The sequence below is a fragment of the Pan troglodytes genome, chromosome 8, assembly GCF_028858775.2.
Source record: "Pan troglodytes isolate AG18354 chromosome 8, NHGRI_mPanTro3-v2.0_pri, whole genome shotgun sequence".
Lineage (NCBI taxonomy): Eukaryota > Metazoa > Chordata > Mammalia > Primates > Hominidae > Pan > Pan troglodytes.
The window spans coordinates 79,888,684-79,915,730 of NC_072406.2; the positions used below are offsets into that span (position 1 = coordinate 79,888,684).

Sequence of the window (27,047 nt, forward strand, 5' to 3'; positions counted from 1 at the left end):
GGCAGTATGGCCATTTTCACGATATTGATTCTTCCTACCCATGAGCATGGAATGTTCTTCCATTTGTTTGTGTCCTCTTTTATTTCATTGAGCAGTGGTTTGTAGTTCTCCTTGAAGAGGTCCTTCACATCCCTTGTAAGTTGGATTCCTAGGTATTTTATTCTCTTTGAAGCAATTGCAAATGGTAGTTCACTCATGATTTGGCTCTCTGTCTGTCTGTTATTGGTGTATAAGAATGCTTGTGATTTTTGTACATTGATTTTGTATCCTGAGACTTTGCTGAAGTTGCTTATCAGCTTAAGGAGATTTTGGGCTGAGACAATGGGGTTTTCTAGATATACAATCATGTCATCTGCAAACAGGGACAATTTGACTTCCTCTTTTCCTAATTGAATACCCTTTATTTCCTTCTCCTGCCTAATTGCCCTGGCCAGAACTTCCAACACTATGTTGAATAGGAGTGGTGAGAGAGGGCATCCCTGTCTTGTGCCAGTTTTCAAAGGGAATGCTTCCAGTGTTTGCCCATTCAGTATGATATTGGCTGTGGGTTTGTCATAGATAGCTCTTATTATTTTGAGATACGTCCCATCAATACCTAATTTATTGACAGTTTTTAGCATGAAGGGTTTTTGAATTTTGTCAAAGGCCTTTTCTGCATCTATAGAGATAATCATGTGCTTTTTGTCTTTGGTTCTGTTTATATGCTGGATTACATTTATTGATTTGCATATGTTGAACCAGCCTTGCATCCCAGGGATGAAGCCCACTTGATCAAACTAAATCTATTATATTAGTTAGGAACTCATTTTTATCACATAACAAGAAGTCTAGAGGTAAGAAGTTAATAACAGACGTCCGTTATTAACTTCTTACCTCTAGACTTCTTGTTATGTGATAAAAATGAGTTCCTAAGTAATATAATAGATTTAGTTTGTTCCTTTATTTTCCATTGTGTAGCATTCTATCACATGCATTTATAAATATATTTTGTGACCATATCACTAATCAAGCACGTTTCGGTAGTAGCCAACTCTTTGCTGTAGGAGACAATGCTGTAATAAACATTCTCATACATGTCTCTTTGTGTGCCTATGCAAGAGTCCCTCTGGTGTATACATTCTGTTATGGGCTAAATTGTATCTCCTCAAAATTCCTGTGTTAAAGTCCTAACCCCTAGTACCTCACTCACAATATGACTGTATTTGGAGATAGGTCCGTTAAAGAGGTGATTAGGTTAAAATGAGGCTGTTAGGATGGGCCCTAATTCAATCATACTGGTGTCCTTCTAAGAAGAGGAAATTAGGACATAGAGAAGAAAAGACATCAGGAATGTGCACATAGAGGGGTGACCATGTGAGAAAGGTGGTCATCTGCAAGCCAAGGAAAGAGGCCTCAGAAGAAACCAAACGTGCCAACACCTTGATCTTGGACTTATAGCCTCCAGAACTGTGAAAAAATAAATTTCTCTTGCTTAAAGATCCCAGTCTGTGGTATTTTACTCTGGCAGTCCTAGCAAACTAATACAATTCAGAAGTAGAATTTCTGGGTCAGAATGTGAGTGTTCAGTTTCAATAAGTATTGTCAAATTGGTCTCCAAAAAACACCACCAGCAGAGAATGTAGGTTCACATGTCCCCACCTCCTCACCAAAACAAGATATTACATGACATTTTAACTCCCATCAACATGGGACATGCAAAGGAGATATCACATCGCTATTGTTTTGATTTGCACTTCTGATTACCAGTGTAAATGCTAATCTTTTTAGTTGATTAGTCAGCCATTCAAATATCCTTTCTATGAATTGCTTACTTGTATTCTTCACCTGTTTTTCTCCTAGGTTGCCTGTTCATTTCCTTACTGACTTCAAATAATTCCCTATATATTGTAAATATAATCTTTTGTCAGTAATATTCCTTGAAAATATCCTCTCCCTGCTTCATATGTCCCTCTTTGTCTAGGATACCTTCCCTTGAACATTGTAACATCTGTATATGAAAGTTCCATTTTCTTCATATCCTTACACATTCTAGGTTATTGCCATACATTAATATTTACCAATTTAATGAGTATGATAAAGTATCCCATTGTTGTTTTAATGTGTCTTTACCCAGTAACTAGTGAAGAAAACTAAGTTTCTTTTGACTTATTTATGGGTCATTCTAGTTTTCTTTTCTGTGAATTACCTTTTCACATATCATTGACCCTATTGGATTGTTCGTTTTTTGATTATCTTTTCCTTATTAATTTTTTGGAGTTTTTAATAAAATCTTATGATAAATGACTTTTGTTAAATGATGTATGAGTCAACTATTTTGACAATAACACCATATAAAAAATACTACCACTGAGGTTTAGAACTCAGTGGCCTAAGAAAACATTTATTATTTCTTGTGGATTTTCAGGTTGGCTAAAGATTGGCTAATTCAGAATGGACCTGGCTTAGCTTGCCCCAAGCTATAGTTTTGGGATCCAGATCTGCTCCACATTTTTCTCATCCTCCTTGGACAAGTAGGCCACTTGGAGCATATTCTTCTCATGAACAGAAACACAAGATGGGCAAATGGAAACATTGAGTACCTCTTAAGGTGAAGGCTCAAAGTTAGCACTCTGCCTTTTCTGCCCACATTCTAATGGGCAAAGCAAGTTATATGGCCAAGTCTAACTTTTCTGCCCACATTCCGACAGGCAAAACAAGTCATATGTCCAAGTCTAACATTAATGGAGCAGGGAAATACACTCTGCCTCTAGCAGGAGGAATTGCAAAGACACATGGCAAAGGGGATGGATATAGGGAGCAAGAGGATTGGGAAACAACAATGCAATCCACTTTATATGGATGAATGTAAACATACCCTGTCAACTGGTAGTTTTTGTTTCTTTTTATTGTTTTTTCAGTCTTTTAATTAATTAATTTTTGCATTAATGTAATAATTTCAGTTTTTTACTTTATGGCTATGTTTTGGGAGTCTTATTTAAGAAATTATGTCCTATCCTAAGATCATAAATATATTCTATATTTTCCTCTAGAATGCAATCATAGGGATCAATAACCAATATATTTTAAATTAGCATATGCCTAAATGTAAGATTATATCATATAAACTAAAGGCCGAGGCACCCAAGTTAAGTAATCAAAATTAAAAATATTTACCCAAGGATGGCTACTTATTTCAGGTTAATTTTTTAGCTTGGTCTTTAAAATATATTAATGATACAGGCTGGCAAAGAAGAGAAAGACCCAGGAATTATAAGAAATCACAAAACTTGATTGTCTTTTATAAACAGATCTTTATTAATCTAAGCAGTATAGGTATATTCAAAAATGCAAAACACAAGAACACAGAAAAATATATACAATCTTCTGAGGTCATGCCACTGGAAAAGGAAAAAAGAAACTTTCACAGAACTGAACAATTATAAAATGATATATGTTATGATGTCATATTTGTAAAATATATATGTATATGTGGTAATAGCAGGGTCCACTTCAATAGTTTTGGGTAAAAATGAGGTCATTCCTATTAATTTTTCAAGCTAAAACCACTTCCCAATTGCCAGACTGGCAGGGAATCCAGTATCTCTCTTGTCTCTCAAATTGTTCAAAAACTCTGGGGGCGTCTTCATTCACATGCCACAGAGAAAGAAAGGCAGAGAAGTGGATTAGAATACAAGTGGGCTTTGTTGAAGGATGCTGGTGTTCTGTTCCTGGCACACAGTTTACTGATGGAAGCTGACTCCCCATAGTTCAGTGAGACCCTTTCTCCTGCTGCACTCTAGCTGTTGCTGTGGATCCAGTGAGAGGCCACAATGATTTAAGACAAGCATACCATTCCGGCATATGTATGGCACAGAACCCATGCCTTCAACGTTTTAATTTACCAAGCCTAGTGGCTGAGTCAGGAGGGCCTTCCAGTCAGTTACACATGTGCCAGAAACAAACCCTTCTAGGGTAACATAGGCCACAATGGGGGTTCTAGTTTAAGGGTCTTTGGTGTTCTTTCTCACTAGCAAATTTTAATCAGTACTAATTTGATGCAGGGGTCAGAAGAACTCTTCCTAACAACAGATACATTGTAAAAGGAAAGAGTCCAGGTTTTCAGTCTTCTCCTGTTTGAAGGCTCCCAGATTCTACAAATTTCCTCCAGTCTCCCCAGTGTTGACCAGCCCTGCAGCTGAAACAAGACTAGAAAGGGCAAGCTTTGTCAAGTTAGAAAAAGACCTTTTTACGCTAGTATCTGAGACACAAAATGATAAGGATCTCATTAATGATTTCCAAACACTGGAGGAAAATTTTCCCTTACCTTAAGGTTCACAGATAAAATACAAAATGCCCACTTTGACTTTCAGATAAACAAAGAATAATTTTTTGGCATAAGTATGTCCTATGCAATATTTGGGACATACTTACACACGCACGCATGCACACACACATATGTGTTGTTTCCTTGGAACTTAAATCAAGAGTGCGTCCTGTATTTTTATTTACTAAATCTGGCCACTTAACCTTATCTACTTCATGAATTATAAACAAGGAAAAAGGGAGCTGAAACTCACTTGTGTCTAAATTTGCAACACCCTCACATCCCACCCGTGTATCCTCACATCCTATCAAAGACTTGGGGCTGGCACAACCAATCAAAAAGTCAGCTTGCACCCCCTTACTTCAAAGAAGCTGCTTTTCAGGTAGCCAGGGGTGTTTCCTAGACACCTCCTAGCAATACATTTCTAATTACACTCAGCCAGAAGATTTTGAGTCGCAGAAATGCAGCACAGGATGAGAGGGGACAAGGAAAGAATGACATATTGTACTCTGGTATGAGAAAGCCCCAACAGAGAAGGCAGACATAAGAAAAACACAGACAGAAGGGTGCTCTGGAGATTAGGTTTTATGTGTCTCTTTTAGAAAGGTGAATCGAATTGCTTCAGATTATCTAGGATTAAATTCACCTCCAAGTAGAGGAACAAATAATAGGAGTAGGAGAAGAGTTGCCCCGATGCAAATGTACCTCCTGTAGCCCAGAAACTTAACAAGATACTTGCCCTTCACTTTAAGATTTGAGAGAATAATTCCGTAGAATCAAAACTAATACTGATGGAGCTCAAAGGCTACACATACCTCATTTCTGACAAACACCAGGACTAAATATAAATCTTATGTATTTCAAAAATAACAGAAAAAACAAAATTTAAAAATCATGTAACATAAAAGAGGAAGACACTTTCTTAAAGATGTAAGGGAAAATTATCTCCAAGACAAAAGAAAATTTAGAATATATCTCTTCTGTGTTCTCAGTGAAATACCTAAAAATGTAAATTCTAGGAAAGAAGTGATGGAAAGGCTAAAAAGAAAAGAAAGTTGACTGAAGTGACAGGTCAAGATAAAAAGAGACCTGGCAAAGATTTAAACATTCAAGAATATGGCAAAAGAAAAAGACAATGAAGTAATTAAAATCTGAATCATTCCTCTCCTTTATCTCCTGCCTCTCTACCAGCAGCTTCATCATTCAGAGGGCAAAAGAAGCAAAGAATGGAACTGCTACCCTGGATTTAATTACTACCAACAAAGAATGATACGTTAGGGAAGTGAAAGTGACAGGAACCTTGGGGAAAATTGAACATATCACCTTAGAGTTCATTACAGTGAAGAAAGAAAACACAAAGCAAAGTAAGACAAGTATCTTAGATTGCTTAGCAGTTGAGAGAAAATATAAGAATGTCCCAGAGCCACAGACTTTAAATGAAAAATAGGTCAAAAAACTTAAGCCATTACTACATGACACAGATGGTATACAAGGAGCTTTCTAAAGAGCTGAGCTGTTTAAAGAACACACAAAAGAAGAAGGAAGAAGGTAAAGGTTAAGATGAACACATCACTGTAGTATCAGTCTATTAGAAAAGTAGTGTAAACCTAGGATGAGCAAAGACTTAAACAACACAAAAACTTTTAAGGTTGTGTTTGATGATGGAAGTAGATAAAAAAGGTACAAGTCTCCTCCTCCCCCAGACAGATTTCATATTAACAAGTAATAGAGAGAAAGCAAAATAACAATATTTTTACTTTGCTTTCATCTTGTCTCCCAAGGAGAATGGTCTTTAAAATAAAAAGATTGTACCAACAATCTTGAGAGGAAATTGATAAACAAGAAAGGAGAAAAGATAGTAAGAGAATGCTTAACAATTTAGATAAATGACCATTTCTGGGTATATTCCATTAAAGCAGGGTTTCTCATCTTCAGTACTATTGACATTTGAGGCTAGAAAACTCTTTATGGTTGGGGGCTTTCCTGTGTGTTGTAAAATGTTTAGCAGCATCCCTGGCTTCTACCCACTAGATGCCAAAAGAACCTGCCCCCTAGTTATGACAGCCAAAAATGTCTCCAGACATTGCCAAATGTCCTCTGAGAAGCAAAAGCACCCTGAGTTGAGAACCACTATTTTACAGAGCACTGAAAAACATGTACATATTATCACAGAATTCTTGCTGGCATTTGGCATACTAATGGAAAATGAGAGTGGTAACAGAATATTGGGAATTGACAAATGTTTTCCCATATATCAGAAAGGTAGAATTTAAAAAGTAAAACCAAATTCTATCTTGGTCTCTAGAAAAGTATCAAAATATTATTAATTAGAAAAGAGAACAATGATTTTTTGCTACATTGGTATAGGTTCATTAGGAGCCACTCATAGTAAACTAACTTAATTTTCTTCTCTTCCTTTTTTTAAAAAAATCATTGCTAAAAGATAAAATTGGTTTCACTCAAACATTTTTTAAATCTTTTGTGAAATTTTCTTTGCCAAGATAAAGAAATGTGAGCTATCTCATACACTGTTGGTCAAAGTGAATATTGGTAAAATCTCTTTGAAAAGCATTCTGGCAGTATCCACAAAATTTTATATGCACAAATTATTGAACAAAGTAATGCCACTTCTAGGGATCTGAACATACGAACAAAGATGTATATCACAAACTGCAGAATTGTTTGTAGCAACAAAAGGTAGAAACAACCTAAATGTGCATTAATAAGGGACTGGTTAAATAAATTGTCATATATTCTTTCATTGGTGTGACTTTTAATTATTAGTGGGTCAGAAAAGCCTTAAAAAATATATAGAATCTAATTGGATGTCAATTGAGTAACAGTAGGAGAGAGATTAAAAATATTTAACAACCAGCATGGCTCAGGCCCCAAGCAATCAGAGCTTAGGCTGGAGCTGTCTTGGAAGCTTCATCCTGTGCCAAGTGTTTACCTTTCAGTTGCTGGGTCTAGGAAAGGTCCAGGGGGTCTCAAGCAGAGGCCAAGTGAAGGAAAATCACTGGTAAGGGTAAGGGAGAAGTACAAAAGCATTTCATATTTTAACAATTTGTATGCCTCACTAGGGACTATCAGTCCTTACTAACAGATAAAACATTAAAATAGTTCAGAATAACATGGAGCAATAAATTGATTGAAATAGAACCCAGATTTCACCAATCAAACATGGCTTGGGTGAGATTTTAGAAGGTCACAGGAATCAGATCCTTCTAGGAAAGCTGTGATGGGGCTTCCAGTGTCCAGCCCAAAAGCACCAAATGGTAGAAACCAGTACTTCTGTATCACTGTCCAATCTTCCCAGCTGCATTGTCTTTGTTTCTCTGGCTCTCCTGGAGAATCTGTGAACTACCTAATGTCATTTGTGAAACTCTTGTTGCTTAAACCAGCTAAAGTAGACTTTAGTTATAATCAAAAACCCTGGCTAAGTTACCCTTTACTAAAATAAATGTGCATATATAACTTTTTACTTTAAAAAAGTTAATTTTTATAAATGACTTTTTAAAAAAGATATGTGGACTGATTAGTTACAGATCTGAGGAAACACCTGGTTGAAGAAATAAATCCAAAAGAGCAGTATAGAGATCTAGATCCCAAAAGCCCATGTGAATATTAGCTGTGTATCAACCACCGGAGGCACTTCTTAAAAATACAAATGTGGACCCAAATCAATGGCTCACTTTCTTACACATAATAACTAATTTTAAAATACGATGGAAGGAAAGAGACCGTTTATGATACCAATCAAAATTTTTTAAATACTGATATGAAAACGACTTTAAAACTCTACTGAGGGTTGTAAAAGAAGAATTAAGTAAACTAAAAAGTGCAAATTGAACATTACAAAAGTGTTAATTCTCCCTGTTAAATGTCCACAGACCACATGAGAACTTGATAAAATGTTAAAATTCATCTAGAAATAAATATTATGTGATTACATCTAGGAAAATCCTGAAAGGACAGAAAAGAATATGGAGAAGGATTATTCCTTCCAGTTATTAAAACATATTATGAAATGAAGTTATTTAAAAAGTAGGGATTGGAAAAAATAGGAACAAATATTAATAGAACAGGAAAGACAGCTGAGAAATGGACTCCAATATAAACTTAGCTTATGATAAATATGGCTTTTCAAATTATCAGGAAAAAAGGTGATTCTTAAATAAATTATAATGATCAACTGAATAAACATTTAGGAGAAAAATTAAAAATAAAGCTTACTCCCTGCTCACTCTTTTGCCCAAATTCAATTCCAGATGTAGCAAGAATTTTAAAGTTCTGAAAGTATGAATATATAAGTTTATGTATGATAAATGTATAATAACTAAGTGGAAATTTTTATGTATAATACATTTTTAAAGTATGTATAATAAATTTATAATAATTAAGCAGAAAGCCCTTTCTAAGCAAAACTCAAAACCCAGAAGCTATAAAGGAAGAGGTTTAAAATTTTGACTACAAAAATATTTTGTTTTCTATATAATTCAAAAATAAAATAAAAGTCATAAAATAAACAACAAATTATGGGGAAATACCTGGAACATATTAAACAGGCAAAAAGCTAATTTGCTTAATTTACTATGGTGGGATAAAAAGAAGAACTCAGCCAGGTGCGGTGGCTCATGCCTGTAATCCCAGCACTTTGGGAGGTTGAGGGAGGTGGATCACGAGGTCACAAGATCAAGACCATGCTGGCTAACACAGTAAAACCCCGTCTCTACTAAAAACACAAAAAAATTAGCCAGGCGTGGTGGTGGGCACCCATAATCGCAGCTACTCGGGAGGCTGAGGCAGGAGAATTGCTTGAACCTGGGAGGCAGAGGTTGCAGTGAGCCGAGATTGCGCCATTGCACTCCAACCTGGGTGACAAGAGCAAAACCCCGTCTCAAAAAAAAAAAAAAAAAATTTAGCCCAGCGTGGTGGTGGGCGCCTATAGTCCCAGCTACTTGGGAGGCTGAGGCAGGAGAATGGTGTGAACACACAAGGCGGAGCTTGCAGTGAGCTGAGATGGCACCACTGCACTCTAGCCTGGGTGACAGAGCGAGACTCCATCTCAAAAAAAAAAAAAAAAAACTCAATAGAAAAAATTGGGCAAGTATTTGTAAAGGCAATTTATGTAAAAAGAAGGGCAATGGGTTAATAAGTACTTAGAAATTGTTCAACTATACTTATAATTAATTAAATGCAAATCAAATAAAACAAGATACTATTTTCACCAAGCAGCCAAAATTGAAAATTTTTGATATGGTATCATCAGTGCTGGTTAAGTGTTGGGAACATAAGCTCTTAGTATACACTGTTGAAGGGGTATAAACTGATATGAACTTCTTGAAGAGAAATATGACAATATATCTCAAATTACAAATTATGCATACTCTTGACTTGAATATTTCCAATTAAATGTAATACTTATGAAATTTTAAAATAAACATTCCCATTGATACAGCAATTCCACTTCCATGAATGTATTCTAAGGATACACTCAAAAAGTATACCAGGATATATGAACAAGAATATTCATTGCACACAGCAACAGGACAAACAAACAACAAATACTGAAAACTACAAACATGTCCATCAATTCAGAATGAGCTAAATAAATTCTGCTACATACACAGAGTAAAACACAACAAAGCTGCTGGAAAGAATGAGGCAGGTCTATTAGAACTGCTATGCATCTGTCTTAACCAAATATAACTGTCTTAAGCGGGAAGAAGATACAAGATCAATCTGCATAACATTATGCCTTTTTTTTCTTGACCCAAATTAGGGTTCTGTCAATTAGCAAGCAGAGGAGAATACATGGATATTGCATAGGCAACCAACAGTGTCTATCACAGACTATTTGATTCTTAAGATTCCTTTGTAATCCCACATTGGGAAAATAGAAATTGCAGAGTCTAACAGAAAAGCAAGTTAGTCCTGCAAATTCCCATGAAAACATGACCCATGAGCTTCAGCCCTGGACTAAGAACCCAGGATCTCTTCTGGTGAATCTCAGAGAAGTTGGTTTATGTATTACTCTGTCTTCACCCCCATCCACAAAAACACACACATTAGAAAGGAAACATCATGAGGACAGGGTCTATTTTTGGTTCACTGGTATTTATCCCCAGACTAAGAACTATGTCTGGCACACAAGTCATATAGAATGAATGAATGAATTCCAAACCAACATTAGAGTAGACCCAGTGTAGCCCTTCGGCAATCCTGCCTCTGAGTTATTCTGTGGGCTCCTCAATGAGCTAACTCTGGGCCTCTTTGAACTGATGCCACCTCTAGAGGCCACATCAACTGAGAATTGGTAATTCATTTATTACCCAGTTAATTGTATACCTTCATCCCAATTCTCTGCCTTCATGCATATAGGTAAGAGTGTGTCCAGAAATGGTTCCTTCCGGTGGGTTCTTGATCTCACTGACTTCAAGAATGAAGCCGCGGACCCTCGTGGTGAATGTTACCACTCTTAAAGATGTTGTGTCCAGATTTTGTTCCTTCAGATGTGTCCAGAGTTTCTTCCTTCCGGTGGGTTCACGGTCTTGCTGACTTCAGGAGTGAAGCCACAGACCTTCACAGTGAGTGTTACAACTTTTAAAGGCGGCATATCCGGAGTTGTTTGTTCCTCCCGATGGGTTCATGGTCTCGTTCACGTCAGGAATGAAGCCGCAGACCCTCGTGGTGAGTATTACAGCTCATAAAGGTAATGCGAACCCAAAGAGTAAGCAACAGCAAGATTTATTGTGAAGAGCAAAAGAACAAAGCTTCCACAGCATGGAAGGGGACCTGAGCGGGTTGCCGCTGCTGGCTCAGGTGGCCAGCTTTTATTCCCTTATTTGGCCCCACCCACGTCCTGCTGATTGGTCCATTTTACAGAGCACTGATTGGGCCGTTTTACAGAGTGCTGATTGGTCCGTTTTTACAGAGTGCTGATTGGCACGTTTACAAACCTTTAGCTAGACACAGAGCACTGATTGGTGCGTTTTTACAGAGTGCTGATTGGTGCATTTACAAACCTTTAGCTAGACACAGAGCGCTGATTTGTGTGTTTTTGCAGAGTGCTGACTGGTGCGTTTACAAACCTTTAGCTAGACACAGAGTGCTGATTGGTGCGTTTACAACCTTTAGCTAGACAGAAAATTCTCTAAGTCCCCACCCAACCCAGAAGCCCAGCCGGCTTCATCTCTCAATCCCCCCTCTAAACAGGACACCCCAACTGCTTTTGGGAATTGGGCGATGACCGTTCTAGCTACTTCCTGCTGGATAGAGGCAAAGAAGGGGCCTGCCCTGCAGTTGTAGTTTCCTCCAGAGGGGATCTCTTTAGGCCAGTGAAAGGGCCAGCGGTTCACTCCAGGGGTCCTCAGTAGAAGTTGTTAGTTGAGCTCATTTGGGGTTCCATTTGTAAGATCATCTGTAGCTTGATGGCCTTGATTCTAGAGGAAACAAATTTGACGAGGAGGTTAAAAATACAGGGCCCGAAGGTGAGTAATAGCAAGATTGCTGTCACGGGACCTAGAAAAGGGAGAGGCCATGTTGCCCAACTCCAGAGGTTGGTATAAGAGTTTGAAAGGTGTTGTCTGATTTCAGAAGCCTTTTCCTGTAAACGCTGGGCGGCATCTTGTACTATCCCTGACTGGTTAGTGTAAAAGCAACACTCTTCCGCTAAGAAGGTGCAAAGTCCTCCTTTCTCAGCAGTGAGGAGGTCTAAGCCTCGGCACTTTTGGAGAGTCACTGCTACCAAAGAGTCTATTTGGGATTGTAGAGTAAGGATAGATTTTGTTATTTCTTGCAAACTGTCTGAGAAATCCTTTGAGAGTGTGTGGTAGTAGGATAATACATGTTACACTGTTAACTTTTAGCAAACTTTACTTTTGTTGAAAACCTTGTAAGTTTGGGATTTTAATTATTCTTTGCTATTAATAAACCCTCGTTCAGTCCATATTAACTTAGAATTGGTATAGATGGCTCCTTCCTGATTCTGTAAGTACTTTAAGGTTTAGCTGAGTGCAAACAGCTTGCACATTTAAGCAGACCAATTATTAGGCAATTTTCCTAACTCTGCTTCTACAAGAGTTTCCTTATCACTTACTGAACACCCATTGTGTCTTTTTCCCTTAATCGCCCAGGAGGAACCATCTATCATCCTGTCCTGAAGGGAGTTCCTCCTAGGTCTGGTTGGACCTTTGTATGGTAATTAATTATGATTTAGATCCCCTGTTAGGAAACTTGCTGTGTTAAGGATTTTTGATAGGAAGGCTATGGGTTGTCAGTGGCCTCAGTGCTTTCGGGCTACACCCTTGTTTACACTGACAACAAGGTGGTATTTTAGTGTTATAGGGTTACAGAAAAGACCTTCAATTATCAATTATAGGTTTTTAATTTACCCTGGCTTTTAAAGGAATAGGGTACACTGTTTTTTCTTTACTACTTCTCTCTCTCTCTTTCTCCCTCTTTGATTTCTTCATCTGTCTGTCTCTTTCTCTCTGACTCCCTCTTTGTCTCTTCCTCTTTCCTTCTTTGACTTTCTGTCTCTCTGTATCTTCCTCTCTCTGTCTCTCTCTTTGACTCCTTCTTTGTCTCTGTCTCTTCCTCTATCTCCTTCTGTTTGTCTCTCTGTTTCTTCCTCTCTCTCTTTCCTTCTGTCTTTGACTTTGTCTCTCTCTTTCTTTCTCTCCATCTTTCCTCTCCAGTGGTTTTGGCAGTATAAGACTGCCACCTCCTTGGGTTTTTGCATTGTGTGCAATAACTCCAGGGTTTCCTTGTGATATTTAATGGGGGTTCCCCCAGAGGTTAGGAACTCCCTTTCTTTCCATATTACAGCATGGGCATGTAGGATTAGATAAGCATACTTGCTATCTGAATACACATTTATTCTTCTTCCCTTTCCCAGTTCTAAGGCTTGGGTAAGTGCCACTAGTTCTGCTAACTGGGTGCTGGTCCCTGGGGGAAGAGGCTTACTTTCAAGTACTGTTACTATGGCATAACCTGCTCTTCGTATCCCATTCTCCACAAATGAACTTTCATTGGTATATAAGTTAAGGTCAGGATTAGCTAAGGGGACTTCTAAGAGATCATCTTGGGTGGCATAAGTCTGGACTATAACCTGTTGGTAGCCATGCTTGACCAGCTCCTCATCCTCTGGTAGAAAAGCGGCAGGGCTGAGGGACACACATGTATACACTTGAATCACTGGTCCCTCAAGGAGTAGCACCTGGTATCTAAGCAGGTGGTTGTCTGATAGCCATAAACTTCCTTTGGCACCTAGTATGCCATTTACATCGTGAGTAGTCCAGACAGTGAGATCCTTTCCTTGTATTATTTTGATAGCCTCTGACACTAAGACAGCCACCGCCACAACTACCTGTAAACAGTGAGGCCAGCCTTTTGCTACTATATCAATTTCCTTACTTAGGTATGTCACTGGTTGTGGGGTTGTCCCATGAGTCTGAGTAAGGACCCCAAGAGCTATTCCTGCTCTCTTTGTGATGTATAAAGAAAAGTTTTGTCCTGTGGGAAGGCTTAAGGCTGGAGCTTGAGTTTGTTCCTTCCAATGCCCAGACTTCAGGGTTGATTCCCTCCTCAAGCAGGGGACAACAAATGGGTAACTTGTTCCCCATATTCATAGATAATAGCTCCAGCTTTGGCTAATATGTCCCTCCCTAATAAGGGTGTGGGACTTTCAGACATAACAAGAAAGGCATGTGAAAAGAGCAAAGTCTTCCAGTTACAACTGAGGAGGTGGGAGAAATACCTGGTTACAGGCCATCCCAGGATTCCTCAGATGGTAACGGACCTTGAAGACAGCTGTCCGCGACAGGAGATTAACACTGAGAAGGCCATGCCAGTGTCCAGGAGGAAATCAACTTCCTGGCCCTCAATGGTTAAACATACCCGGGGCTCAGTGAGGGTGATGACATGAGCTGGCACTTGCCCCGGGCATCCTCAGTCCTGTTGTTGGATCATCTGGTTGGGGGCTTCTGGCCCAGAGAACCATTGTACTCTGGGGCAGTGAGCCTTCCAGTGATTGCCTCCGCATAGTGGACATGGGCGAGGGAGCAGCTTATTTCTAGTAGGACAATCTTTTTTAAAGCGTCCTTGCAAACCACACTGAATACAAGCCCTACCAGGTGATTGACCTGCTCTATTTTCTGTCCTCTCTGAACCACCAAGGTTTGTTTGTCTGAGGGCCATGACTAAGGCTGTGGCCTTTCTCTGATCTTGCTTTTCCTTTTGGGCCTGTTTCTCTTGGTCCCTATTATAGAACACCGAGGTTGCCAGGTTTAATAATGCCTCCAGATTTTGTTCAGGGCGCAGGGCTCACTTTTGGAGCTTTCTCCTGATATCTGTGGCTGATTGGGTAATAAACTTATCTTTTAGAATCAATTGACCCTCGAGTGGGTCGGGTGACAGGGGAGTATATTTTCTTAAGGCCTCCCATAGCTGTTCGAGGAAGGCAGAAGGATTTTCTTCCTTTCCCTGAGTTATGGTGGACATCATTGAATAATTTACAGGCTTTTTCCTAATTCTCCTTAGTCCTTCTAAAACACAGGTCAACAGATGTTTGCAACTCCAGTCCCCATGATCTGAGTCGAGGTCCCAGTGGGGATCCATACTGGGGATGGCTTGCTGACCAGTAGGGAATTTGCCCCTTTCTTCGGCTGTCATTCTATCATTTACTTGACTAAGATACCAGGTATCTCCAAACTCTTGGGCTGCAACTAAAGCCACATTATTTTCATTAAAGGCCAGAGTTTGACCTAATAGCATGATATCTCTCCAAGTGAGGTCAAAGGTTTGCCCTAGACCCTGTAAGACATCTATATACCTATCAGGATCATCTGAAAACTTCCCCAGATCTGCCTTGATCTGCTTTAAATCAGAGAGGGAGAAGGGGACATGTACCCGGGTTGGGCCAAATTCCCCTCCCCCTACAGCTTGAAGGGGACATAAATGATAGCTCAGGGGTTTTTGTGGTCCTTTGGAGATTTCTTTGTTTGTTTCCTTCTGGGTGGGGGAGATTAGAGGAGGCTTATCATTAATAGGAAGGGGAGCTTTAGGGAAGCTAGGATATGGAGGTAAGCTGAGAGGTCCTCCTGTGGGATGTAAATCGCAAGTTTTGCATAGTTGTGTATTCTCCTTCAATGAAAAGAAAGCTTGGACATAAGGTATTTCACTCCATTTGCCTTCCTTCTTACAGAAAAAGTCAAGCTGCAGGATAGGATTGTACTTTATACTTCCTTCAGGTGGCCATCTTTCCCATTAGAGAGAGAATATTGGGGCCAGGCCATAGTGCAGAAAAAAGTTAGCTGCCTCTTTTTCAGGGTTTGCAGGTCAAATTGGTCCCAATGGCTTAGGATGCATTTCAAGGGTGAGCCTGTTGATGCCTGAGTGTTTCCCATCTGAAAGACAAAACCACCCGTGGTCTTGGTTTGTTTCTACCCCTCCCCAAGAACCCACAATAGTCCCTGGACCCTGCTGATTGGAATAGTTGCACTTACTGATGCAGCAACAGAAACACCTCTTGCCCAAGAACCTGCAACGGTCCCTGGACCCTGCTGATCAGAATAGTTGTGCTCACCGACGCGGCATCAGAAACACTAGTTTTCCTCTTAGACCAAAAAGAGGACCGAGGAAGGTCGGATTTAGTGGCCTTTACTGACGCATTCTCAAAAACCTGCATTCTTGCCTGTCCTCTTAGACCACAAAGAGGACCAAGAAAAATCAGATTTAGTGGCCCTTACCGATGCATTCTCAAAAAGCTGTTAGAGTCCTAAGCATTATCCTGTTAGTATTGGGACCTTACCACTGTCCTATAAAGATGTTATGCCCCAAAAATGAACTGGATGGACATACCCTGAGGGAGGGAAAGGATCTCCAGAGTTGGAAGAGTGATGCTTTTTGTCCTCACTTATATGAATAGGAAAGATACCATTTCCGAAGCTCCCCATATCCTAGCTTCAGGAATAGCTTCTGTTAGGCCTGCTTGTCTGAGGAGGGATCCTAAAATTCCAGATAGTCCCTTGCCCAGATGGGACTTTGGGCAAAAATTATGTCTTTCTGATTGGTGAGCCCAGGTGCCTAAAGAAGGTAAAAGAGTCCTGAAGTTTATACTAGAAATCATTCTTATAGGAGAAACTAGAAAAGCACCAGAGACAGGGAGTGGTTTTTAGAAGTGGACTAGCCTCGGAGAAGAGAGGCGAGAGGAAGTTTGTCTGACAGGCATTAGGACCCAGGAGGCAAGGGTCAGGAGATAGCATAGATGGGCAAGTCTCGCTTGGGTAACATGATTTTGAGAGTTCCACTCATGGCCGCAGGGTCAACCAACCTGTTGTTGGGACCCTGGAGCTGAATGGCTTTCCTCTCTGTCAACCCTCGGCTCAGCCTGGAAGTACCAGAAAAGTGGAAGCTGGCTCCAGGCAAACCAACATTCCCAACTCCATAGAGTCAGGGGTTGTTAGAGAGCCCTATCTCAGAAAGCCTGGCACCCGTGTCTTTAGTCCAGCGGCTGCACTAGGTGCTTTTACCTGACCGACAGGTGCCCAGTATTTACCCCCAGAATTCTAAGGAAAAACAGGACAGAATAGCAAGCAAAAGGGGTCCAATGGTACTCATCACTTGGCAATAGGCGAGAGTCCCATCTGGGTTGCCAAAATGTGTCCAGAATTGGTTGCTTCTGGTGGGTTCTTGGTCTCACTGACTTCAAGAATGAAGCCACAGACCCCGTGGTGACTGTTACCACTCTTAAAGATGGTGTGTCTGGAGTTTATTCCTTCAGATGTTCAGATGTGTCCGGAGTTTCTCCCTTCTGGTGGGTTCGTGGTCTTGCTGACTTCAGGAGTGAAGCCGCAGACCTTCACAGTGAGTGTTACAGCTCTTAAAGGCAGCACGTCTGGAGTTGTTTGTTCCTCCCAGTGGGTTCATGATCTGGCTGACTTCAGGAATGAAGCCACAGACCCTCGCGGTGAGTGTTACAGCTCATAAAGGTAGTGCGGACCCAAAGAGTGAGCAGCAGCAAGATTTATTATGAAGAGTGAAAGAACAAAGCTTCCACAGTGTGGAAGGGGACCCGAGCAGGTTGCCACTGCTGGCTCAGGTGGCCAGCTTTTATTCTCTTATTTGGCCCCCACCATGTCCTGCTGATTGGTCCATTTTACAGAGTGCTGATTGGTCCGTTTTACAGAGTGATTGGTTCTGTTTTTACAGAGTCCTGATTGGTATATTTACAAACCTTTAGCTAGACACAGAGCGCTGATTGGTGCATTTTTGCAGAGTGCTGATTGGTGCGTTTACAAACCTTTAGCTAGACTGGACACAGAGCACTGATTGGTGCATTTACAATCCTTTAGCTATTCAGAAAAGTTCTCCAAGTCCCCACCTGACCCTGAAGCCTAGCCAGCTTCACCTCTCAAGAGGAGATAAATGTTTATACAGTGTAACTTAAGCAACACTACTCAAACTGCAGGTCTGCGATGAGAAAAGGAGCTTGTACCAGAATGTAAGTTAATGAGTGCTTCCTTCATCTAGAAAGTCTTGCTACAAAGTGCTTAGGGTGTAGCTGATTTACTTTCAGGCACAAGCCTCTTATCTCGTTTCATAGATCAGTTAAAAATTGGGAACTTCTAATTACATTTTGAACAGTGCTAATTTAAAGTAGGGGCCTCCATTGTTCAAGTTCCAGTATTTGAGAGACTTTCTTTGCACTAAACATTGCCTTCTCCATCAAATCAATTTCCCCATTGCCAGGAGGGATCTGAAGTAGAAAATCATCCTGGTTAGGATAATGAAAGGCAAAGAAAAGAGGTGGGGAGGGTGCCAAATAAACTTGACCTAATCTTCCATTTTGCACACAGGAACTCAAAGTCACCTATCATATGCTAGAAGCTAGTGATTACATTGGTTGCAGATTACTCGCTGAATCCCAGGCAAAAATAATGTGGTTAAAAACAGTAATTAAGCATGTGAAAAGTCAGATGTATCAGCTAACAGTCCTGTTCACCTTCAAAAATTCTGCAGCCTCAATTACCTGTCACTTTCCATTAGATTTGCAACTTTGCTAAACTCCGGAGTTCCACCCCGCAGTACCATGTCACTTAAAATCCAGTATCCAAACAAGAATCAGAAAATCACACTTTTTAAATCTCTAGACTAGCATTCCCATGAGCCAATGATCCATACATAAACACTATTTTCAAGTCTTCATTACAAAGCGCATAATTTCTCTTCAGGCCAGTTTGGTTGCCAACTTCTCTTCTTAAATCTTAATCCCTTCTATTCCAAAAAAAATAGAAACATGCAAACAGAAGTTCATGGGGAATAGAGAATGAAACTCCCATCCTTCTGTAGCTATGGTCTTTCTCTAAATATTATTACGGAATAATAAAAACTTCACAATTTAAAAAGTTTTTTAATACAGGAAGAATATATTCTTTGATAATTCATAACTCTACCTCTCACTTCACACCACATAATATTGATATCTCTAATCTCTCCACTTTGATTACTTGGGACCAGTAACCACTTCCAATAATTAGTTGTATTTATCACTAATTGCTTAGCTTTCTTCCTTCTACTCTATTTACACAACATGGTTCTCAAACTCAACAATGACAGAATTAAAACTTATCTTCTCTGACTCCTACCATAGCCATGCCTAATTCCATTCTCATGTTTTCCCTATAGAAAAACCCAATACTGAATTGCTCCTCTAGCATGTGCCCTCTATCCCTTTTCTTTCTAGTCTGTTGCCTACAGATTTTCTCCAAATACTTCTAATTTCTCCAAAGATTCACAATAAGTAAAGAATTTATTCTTCCTATTCCTATTTCTTTGTCACAGTTGTATCATAAAAGTCATATAAATCACTATGTCTACATGGTCTTCTAATAAAGTTACTTATACATTCTGTTATTTTCATGTCCAAAGTAACATAAGTGATCAACAATACTATCTATTGGTTTCAGGCAGAGCTGAAGTATTTTCAACTCTGACATGTAGCTTTGTTGATATCTGTAAAAGTTTATTGAGTGGAAATTTTGTAGGTAGGAGAGATTCCATCCTTCTAAACACTAAGTACTTTGGTATCTATGTGCCTGATAACAATGTTTTGCACATCATAGACAATAAATATATCATTTGGTAGACTAGGAATTTTACAATGCTTTAAAAGAATAACAGTAAAAACACATCTTAAATATCACAACTTTTACCTTCAAACATAGTGTTCTCTAATCCAACACTTCCACACTTAGAAACAGAGATTAAGGAAATTATCTTAAACATATCTACAACATACATATACACATAAGTAAATAAATACACAAAGATGTTTACCATAGCATCTAGATGTTCAGCAATGATTAATAAAATTATATTCATTCACTTGAAAAAATGTTACACAAATTTAAAATAACACCACTGTAGAATAGGTGATATTCTGTGGAAAATGTCTTGGTATATGGTTAAATGAAAAAGCAAGGTTCCAAATTTTATCTATAGTATTATTGCAATTATTTTTAAAGCCATCTAGAAAAAAAAGACTAGAAGGAAACACATCAATGAAACTACAGGTAATATTTTTCTGTGCTTTCAAAATTCCTACGATGAGCATTTAATGCTTTTATAATGAAAAAAAGTTTTACCATAAAAATCCCAATCTTTACTCAAATAGGAAGAATTAGACTATGTGTAGGAGGTAACAAATGGGAATAACTTTGTCTATACTGTCTGTATTTTAGGTTTCTCCATTTAACAAACTTGTCCTATGGTTCTACTGAGATAATTTTTTTATAATGGACAATGAAATTTTAATAGCACACTCAAATATGCCATTCAAATCTGACCATGGATAATCTGAATCTTCAAATCACAACTATTCTCAATATGTTGAGCTTTCAATCTGTCTAAAAAACTAGCCACAAACCCAGAACCAATGCAAACTTGAAATCCTGCTTTTCCCACTTTGTTTTAAGCAAATCATTGCATTCTCACGTTATCTCCAGAGATCTTAGTAGGCACATATCGGTGACTCAAAACCTCTACAGTAAATGAACTTTCTGATGTCTAACCCCAATTTCTTCTTGTTTCCATTTGAACTCATTTCTTTTATTTCTGTCTTCCGTGTAACTGACAGCAGCTGCTCACAATCATTCAGATCCCACTAGATAGTGACCTTTTCTTTACATGATTGATCATTACATCTCATGATCATTCCATACAGTGATTTTCATTTGACTATAACTGGTCATCAAACAGTTCTGAGAGCATTCCTCAACCTCCTAATATTCCTTCCAATTATAAAACAAATAGACATTAAATTCAGAAATTAATGCTTTTTGTCATTATCTCACTTGAAACATCTTACATTTACTATGAATTAGCTTTTGGTTGAAAGTAAAATCCCTTCAAACGTATTCCATCTTTGCTTCCTTTTCCCCACTCCCATGCCAAAGCACAAGCATCCGGGCCATATCTTATCTTTTCCTGCACAGTATCCAATCGGCTTTTTATAGCCAGAAACTCTCTGAATGCAAAGCACGACCTTGGCTACCAGCTTCCCCTGGCAATAGTTCGAAAGTTATTTATAACTTTAAAATTAGCGTGAAAGCCTACGTTTCTCAAAACTAGTCAAAACATTCCTATTTCATACAATAATGTGATCTTCCTCAATTCAGAAGAAACCCCCAAACTTTAAACCTATGATTATAACTAAGACACAGGAATTCAATGCAGAAATGAGAATTCGCTGAAGTTCAGCTCTTCTCTTTACAAACTTGATTCTTACCTTTCTGTTTCTTCCTATAAAGTAAATGGGCTTAAAATTCAGCTCCCGTAGGGAATTTTCCAAAAAGAGCTTTGTCGGGGACGGAAAAAGGCTTCTTGGTGGTCACAGAGTTACAGAGTACCAAATTGAGAGGCAGATGACAGTGGGGCAGTCAATTTCGCTGAGCGTATTCACCCAGGATAAGAAAGAAAGGGGAGGTTACAAGCCAGGGTGGGTGGTATCTAATCCTGAACCGCTAGTCACTGACCTCACTGACAACTTGTTACTGAAAATACTTCGTTGAAAAAGGCCAGACACACACTTTGCCTAGAGACCTACAAACATAGCTCTGAATAAGTTTAGATTTGCATTTCTCTAGTTCCTTTCCAAAAGAAGAACCTCTTCTACCTAATTAAAGCCAAAGGCTGGAATTATTGAAAGTGAAAAATGATAAAGCAGGGAAAACAAGAGTCCAGGAAATCCTCACATCAAAAGATCAATTATGTAAAATTCAATGTCTTCAGAACCCTAGAGATGATGGCATCAAGGCCATGTGTCACATCTGAGATCGTATTTTTCTTCTTCTGAAATATTACCTGTCTCATCCCTAGTACCAAGCATCACACTCTCTCCTTCCAGTATTTATGAGGAACCACATCATTATCAGTAAAGAATCTAAACTGAAGATTTACCAAAAACTCCATAGGTTAACCCATTATTAAATTTAAGCCACCAAAAAAAAAACAGTCTTCTCCACCAAAATTTCTTTTTTCTATGACTATTCTTTTTCACATTTCCTTTTCCCTTTTTTTGATATCTTCTCCCTGATATCTTCACATTCACTGAAACAATCTTTATCATTTCATCAATTCCTTGACATCCCACTCAAACTTCTGTGGCATTTCCTTGGACATTACCATTTTTCCGACTTTCTTCTAATAGCTTCTAAAACAAGAGATGCTAACTAAAATATGAACTACTTGTTTGAGTTTTGGCAGTCCTGTTCTTAAAAGGCTGAATTCAAAATAAAAAGAAAGCATTTATTTATTAGCTCTCCAGATACTCTTAGCACAAATTTCAGGGAGCCAAGAGGAAAGGCAGGGTCTGGGAACTGTCAGAGAATCAACTATGAAAGGAGTTCATTTTATATGATTTTCAGGATAGCCTTCAAAACAACTGTATTTTTATGTAGCTACCTTTAAAATGGGCATAATTGACAATATATTTATCTAAAGATTCTTAGTTGCTAACATGCTATCCTCCCCAGATTTTTTTAAAGCAGTTTTTTCCCCCTGGAGAATCTAGGAATAGCCTCTTTTCACAGTGAAACAAAGAGTAAGTTTTATGTCTCTCAATCCATCTTTTCTTGAATAAAGAAATCACTTGACACTTGCAAAATAGCAGGTTTTGTTTTAGAGCTTTAATAATGAATGTTTTCCAAACCAGGACTGTTGAATTGAGCCCAAGATGAGATATCCAAATTCTATCATAAGCCTAGCTTGTCCTGCTGTGAAACCACAATAAGTTACTTACCTGCCCTGTACCTCTCCTTTCCATCTACAAAATGTAGATGAGAACTCTTATTCTTTTCATTTGCTTTTCAGAGGATATGTGAATTAAATGGATAAAAGCTGAAGAGCTTTAAATTACACTGAACTCTTCAGAGATGCAATACAGATAAAATCTTCTTACAGAATTTGGTGTTATCAAAACAATTAAATATTATAAATATCTGAAATGTAATTTTAAAGAGCTTTTATAGTGGTTTTTTTTTTTAAATTCCTTCATAAAAATATCTGCAGCCTCCAAGGTAGTATTTAGCTGAAGTATTTCCCACTATAGCCACAAGAGGTCCCCTCCTAGCAATTCAAATCACGTTGGATTTGTTGATCACAGGCCCCATGGTCCTCTGTATTTGTATCAGTTTGCTGACAGAAAACACATATCACCTATGTCAAATTTCCATAGCTAACTATAGGGTAGGAGACAAAAGCAGAGAAATCTGGCTTTCTCTGTGTGATCGCTGAGGCATGCTGGAGGCTAAATAGTTCCTGTAAACTACACAGCCCCTGAATTTTGCATCCTGGCCCTCTTCCAGATTTTCACAGTAATTCTTTCTTGTCACCTTGCCCAGTCTTGTTCAGTATTTATTCTCCTTCCCTATTTACTTGTTTCCTTTCTTTATACTTTGCAAATTTTAAAATTTTGGCTCAGATGCCTCTTGCAAGCAATCAAACATTGAGGGTAGAAGAGCTGGGGAAAAAAAAGAGAGAGAGAGAGAGAGAAAAGAGAGATAATAAATCAGGGCCATTACTAGCAATTCTCCCGAGGTAATCAAAAGTAAGTTTTTTCGTTCTAGGCATCAGGACCGGCCCCAAACAAAGTCATTCAATTGGATGTACTGAGAAGCCCCTTGATGCAGAGCCCTGCGTTAGGCGCCAGCTAGAAGATTACAGGAGAGAAGGGAGGCCTCCAAAAAGAAGATAATTCTATCCCTGTCAGTAGCCCCTCTTGGAAAATAAATCCTCCAGGGTGCAATATGTTCTTTAGTCAGAATGGAGTCGTTTATTCTTGTCAATAAAATCCCTTATAGAATGAAAATCACTTTTGCATGAACCATGAGTCCATTTCATCTGTACATAATATCTCAAAATACTGGCAATTTCAGGTTGGGGCTTTAAAAATATGTAATTTTCTGAACAGCTATAATCCCTTTCTAAAATGAGACTTAAAGCTAGGAATAATCCCTGTTTGTGATAATTAAAACCATTTTTTTCAAAAATGTGTGATAAATAGTTCTGGCACCTTGTCAGGTATTTTAGGTGAATCTAAATGAATCTGCCCCTGATTTGAAGGTCTTATGTACTATTAATACAAAAAAAAAATGTTTCTCACTCTCCCTTCCCAACCATCCTTATTATTAGCAGCTAACCAACTCTCCTGCCTCACTAAGAAGAACAGAAGCCATCTGGAAAATGTTTCACATCTTTCCATCATCAAATCTATAAACCCACTAGCACCGAGCCTCATCTTCTCTACCCTCCCTCCTATTAAAATGCAAGAAGTCCTCTTGCTCTTACCAAAGGCTAATCTCTCTTGTGCGCTGGATCCCTTCTTCCCTCACCTTTTCAAGGACTCTGCTCCTTCACGATCGACTCACACACTGCATTATCACCCCTTCTCCAATGATCAGTGCAAAAATATGCCACAGGACTTCTACCTGAAAATTTTCAAACAAACAAAACATACTTTTACCCTACAACTCCCTGCGGTTGCTACTTAGTTCTCTGTGCCTTCATCATAATACTTCCCAAATGAGTTGTCCACCACCCCTATGTTTTTACCTCTCACTTCACAACCCACTAAGATGATTTATTTCCCCTTCACTCCCAAAAGGGTCATTTTTAAGTCTATCAACAACCTCCAGGTGGCCAAACCATTCTGTCACCTGAGGGGATATCACATCCCAACCTATGGCTTTAAATGAGATCTTTAAATGACATAGGATGTTGAGTGGGACTTTTCCTGTTGCCAATAATTGGTGACTATGGCTCAAAATGAAAGACAATGAAGCCACCCAGGTACATGCTAAGGAATTTCCAGTATTTGAGGATAGACATTTCACTAAGGGATTACTAAGAAGCAGTTAAGAAAAGAGAAGGTGGAGCCAAGATGGCTGAATAGGAACAGCTCCGGTCTACAGCTCCCAGCATGAGTGACGCAGAAGACGGGTGATTTCTGCATTTCCATCTGAGGTACCGAGTTCATCTCACTAGGGAGTGCCAGACAGTGGGTGCAGGACAGTGGGTGCAGTGCACCATGCACAAGCGGAAGCCGGGCGAGGCACTGCCTCACTCAGAAAGCACAAGGGGTCGGGGAGTTCCCTTTCCTAGTCAAAGAAAGGGGTGACAGACGGCACCTGGAAAATCGGGTCACTCCCACCTTAATACTGCGCTTTTCCGATGGGCTTAAAAGACAGTGCACCAGGAGATTATATCCCGCACCTGGTTTGGAGGGTCCTACGCCCACAGAGTCTCGCTGATTGCTAGCACAGCAGTCTGAGATCAAACTGCAAGGCACCAGTGAGGCTGGGGGAGGGGCGCCTGCCATTGCCCAGGCTTGCTTAGGTAAACAAAGCAGCCAGGAAGCTCGAAATGGGGGGAGCCCACCACAGCTCAAGGAGGCCTGCCTGCCTCTGTAGGCTCCACCTCTGGGGGCAGGGCACAGACAAACAAAAAGACAGCAGTAACCTCTGCAGACTTAAGTGTCCCTGTCTGACAGCTTTGAAGAGAGCAGTGGTTTTCCCAGCACGCAGCTGGAGATCTGAGAATGGGCAGACTGCCTCCTCAAGTGGGTCCCTGACCCCTTGACCCCCAAGCAGCCTAACTGGGAGGCACCCCCAAGTAGGGGCAGACTGACACCTCACACGGCCAGGTACTCCTCTGAGACAAAACTTCCAGAGGAACGATCAGACAGCAGCATTCACGGTTCACGAAAATCCACTGTTCTGCAATCTCTGCTGCTGATACCCAGCAAATAGGGTCTGGAGTGGACCTCTAGCAAACTCCAACAGACCTGCAGCTGAGGGTCCTGTCTGTTAGAAGGAAAACTAACAAACAGAAAGGACATCCACACCAAAAACCCATCTGTACATCACCATCATCAAAGACCAAAAGTAGATAAAACCACAAAGATGGGGAAAAAACAGAGCAGAAAAACTGGAAACTCTAAAAAGCAGAGCACCTCTCCTCCTCCAAAGGAACGCAGCTCCTCACCAGCAACGGAACAAAACTGGACGGAGAATGACTTTGACAAGTTGAGAGAAGAAGGCTTCAGATGATCAAACTACTGTGAACTACAGGAGGAAATTCAAACCAAAGGCAAAGAAGTTGAAAACTTTGAAAAAAATTTAGACGAATATATAACTAGAATAACCAATACAGAGAAGTGCTTAAAGGAGCTGATGGAGCTGAAAGCCAAGGCTCGAGAACTACGTGAAGAACACAGAAGCCTCAGGAGCTGATGCGATCAACTGGAAGAAAGGGTATCAGTGATGGAAGATGAAATGAATGAAATGAAGGGAGAAGGGAAGTTTAGAGAAGAAAGCATAAAAAGAAATGAACAAAGCCTCCAAGAAATATGGGACTATGTGAAAAGACCAAATCTACGTCTGATTGGTGTACCTGAAAGTGACGGGCAGAATGGAACCAAGTTGGAAAACACGCTGCAGGATATTATCCAGAAGAACTTCCTCAATCTAGCAAGGCAGGCCAACATTCAGATTCAGGAAATACAGAGAATGCCACAAAGATACTCCTCGAGAAGAGCAACTCCAAGACACATAATTGTCAGATTCACCAAAGTTGAAACGAAGGAAAAAATGGTAAGGGCAGCCAGAGACAAAGGTCAGGTTACTCACAAAGGGAAGTCCATCAGACTAACAGCGGATGTCTCAGCAGAAACTCTACAAGCCAGAAGAGAGCAGGGGCCAATATTCAACATTCTTAAAGAAAAGAATTTTCAACCCAGAATTTCATATCCAGCCAAACTAAGCTTCATAAGTGAAGGAGAAATAAAATACTTTACAGACAAGCAAATGCTGAGAGATTTTGTCACGAACAGGCCTGCCCTAAAACAGCTCTTGAAGGAAGCACTAAACATGGAAAGGAACAACCGGTACCAGCCGCTGCAAAATCATGCCAAACTGTAAAGACCATCGAGGTTAGGAAGAAACTGCATCAACTAATGAGCAAAATAACCAGCTAACATCATAATGACAGGATCAAATTCACACATAACAATATTAACTTTAAATGTAAATGGACTAAATGCTCCAATTAAAAGACACAGACTGGCAAATTGGATAAAGAGTCAAGACACATCAGTTTGCTGTATTCAGGAAACCCATCTCACATGCAGAGACACACATAGGCTCAAAATAAAGGGATAGAGGAAGATCTACCAAGCAAATGGAAA

The 27,047-nt window shown here is 39.5% G+C and overlaps 1 protein-coding gene across 3 annotated transcripts in view; it reads right to left on the reverse strand.

Moving 5' to 3' along the window:
• The window catches only part of CTNNA3 (catenin alpha 3), a 1,849,205-nt gene that overhangs the window by 1,759,899 nt on the left and 62,259 nt on the right, over positions 1-27,047 (reverse strand). The window contains exon 1 of one of the 3 annotated variants that reach the window (XM_054660126.2): positions 21,093-21,287. The exons of 1 other annotated variant lie outside the window; for it this stretch is intronic. The gene's annotated coding sequence lies outside the window, so the exon portion shown is untranslated. Of the gene's footprint in view, positions 1-21,092; positions 21,288-27,047 lie in introns of those variants that run through there. One more of the 3 variants, XM_009458543.5, reaches the window with a different exon arrangement.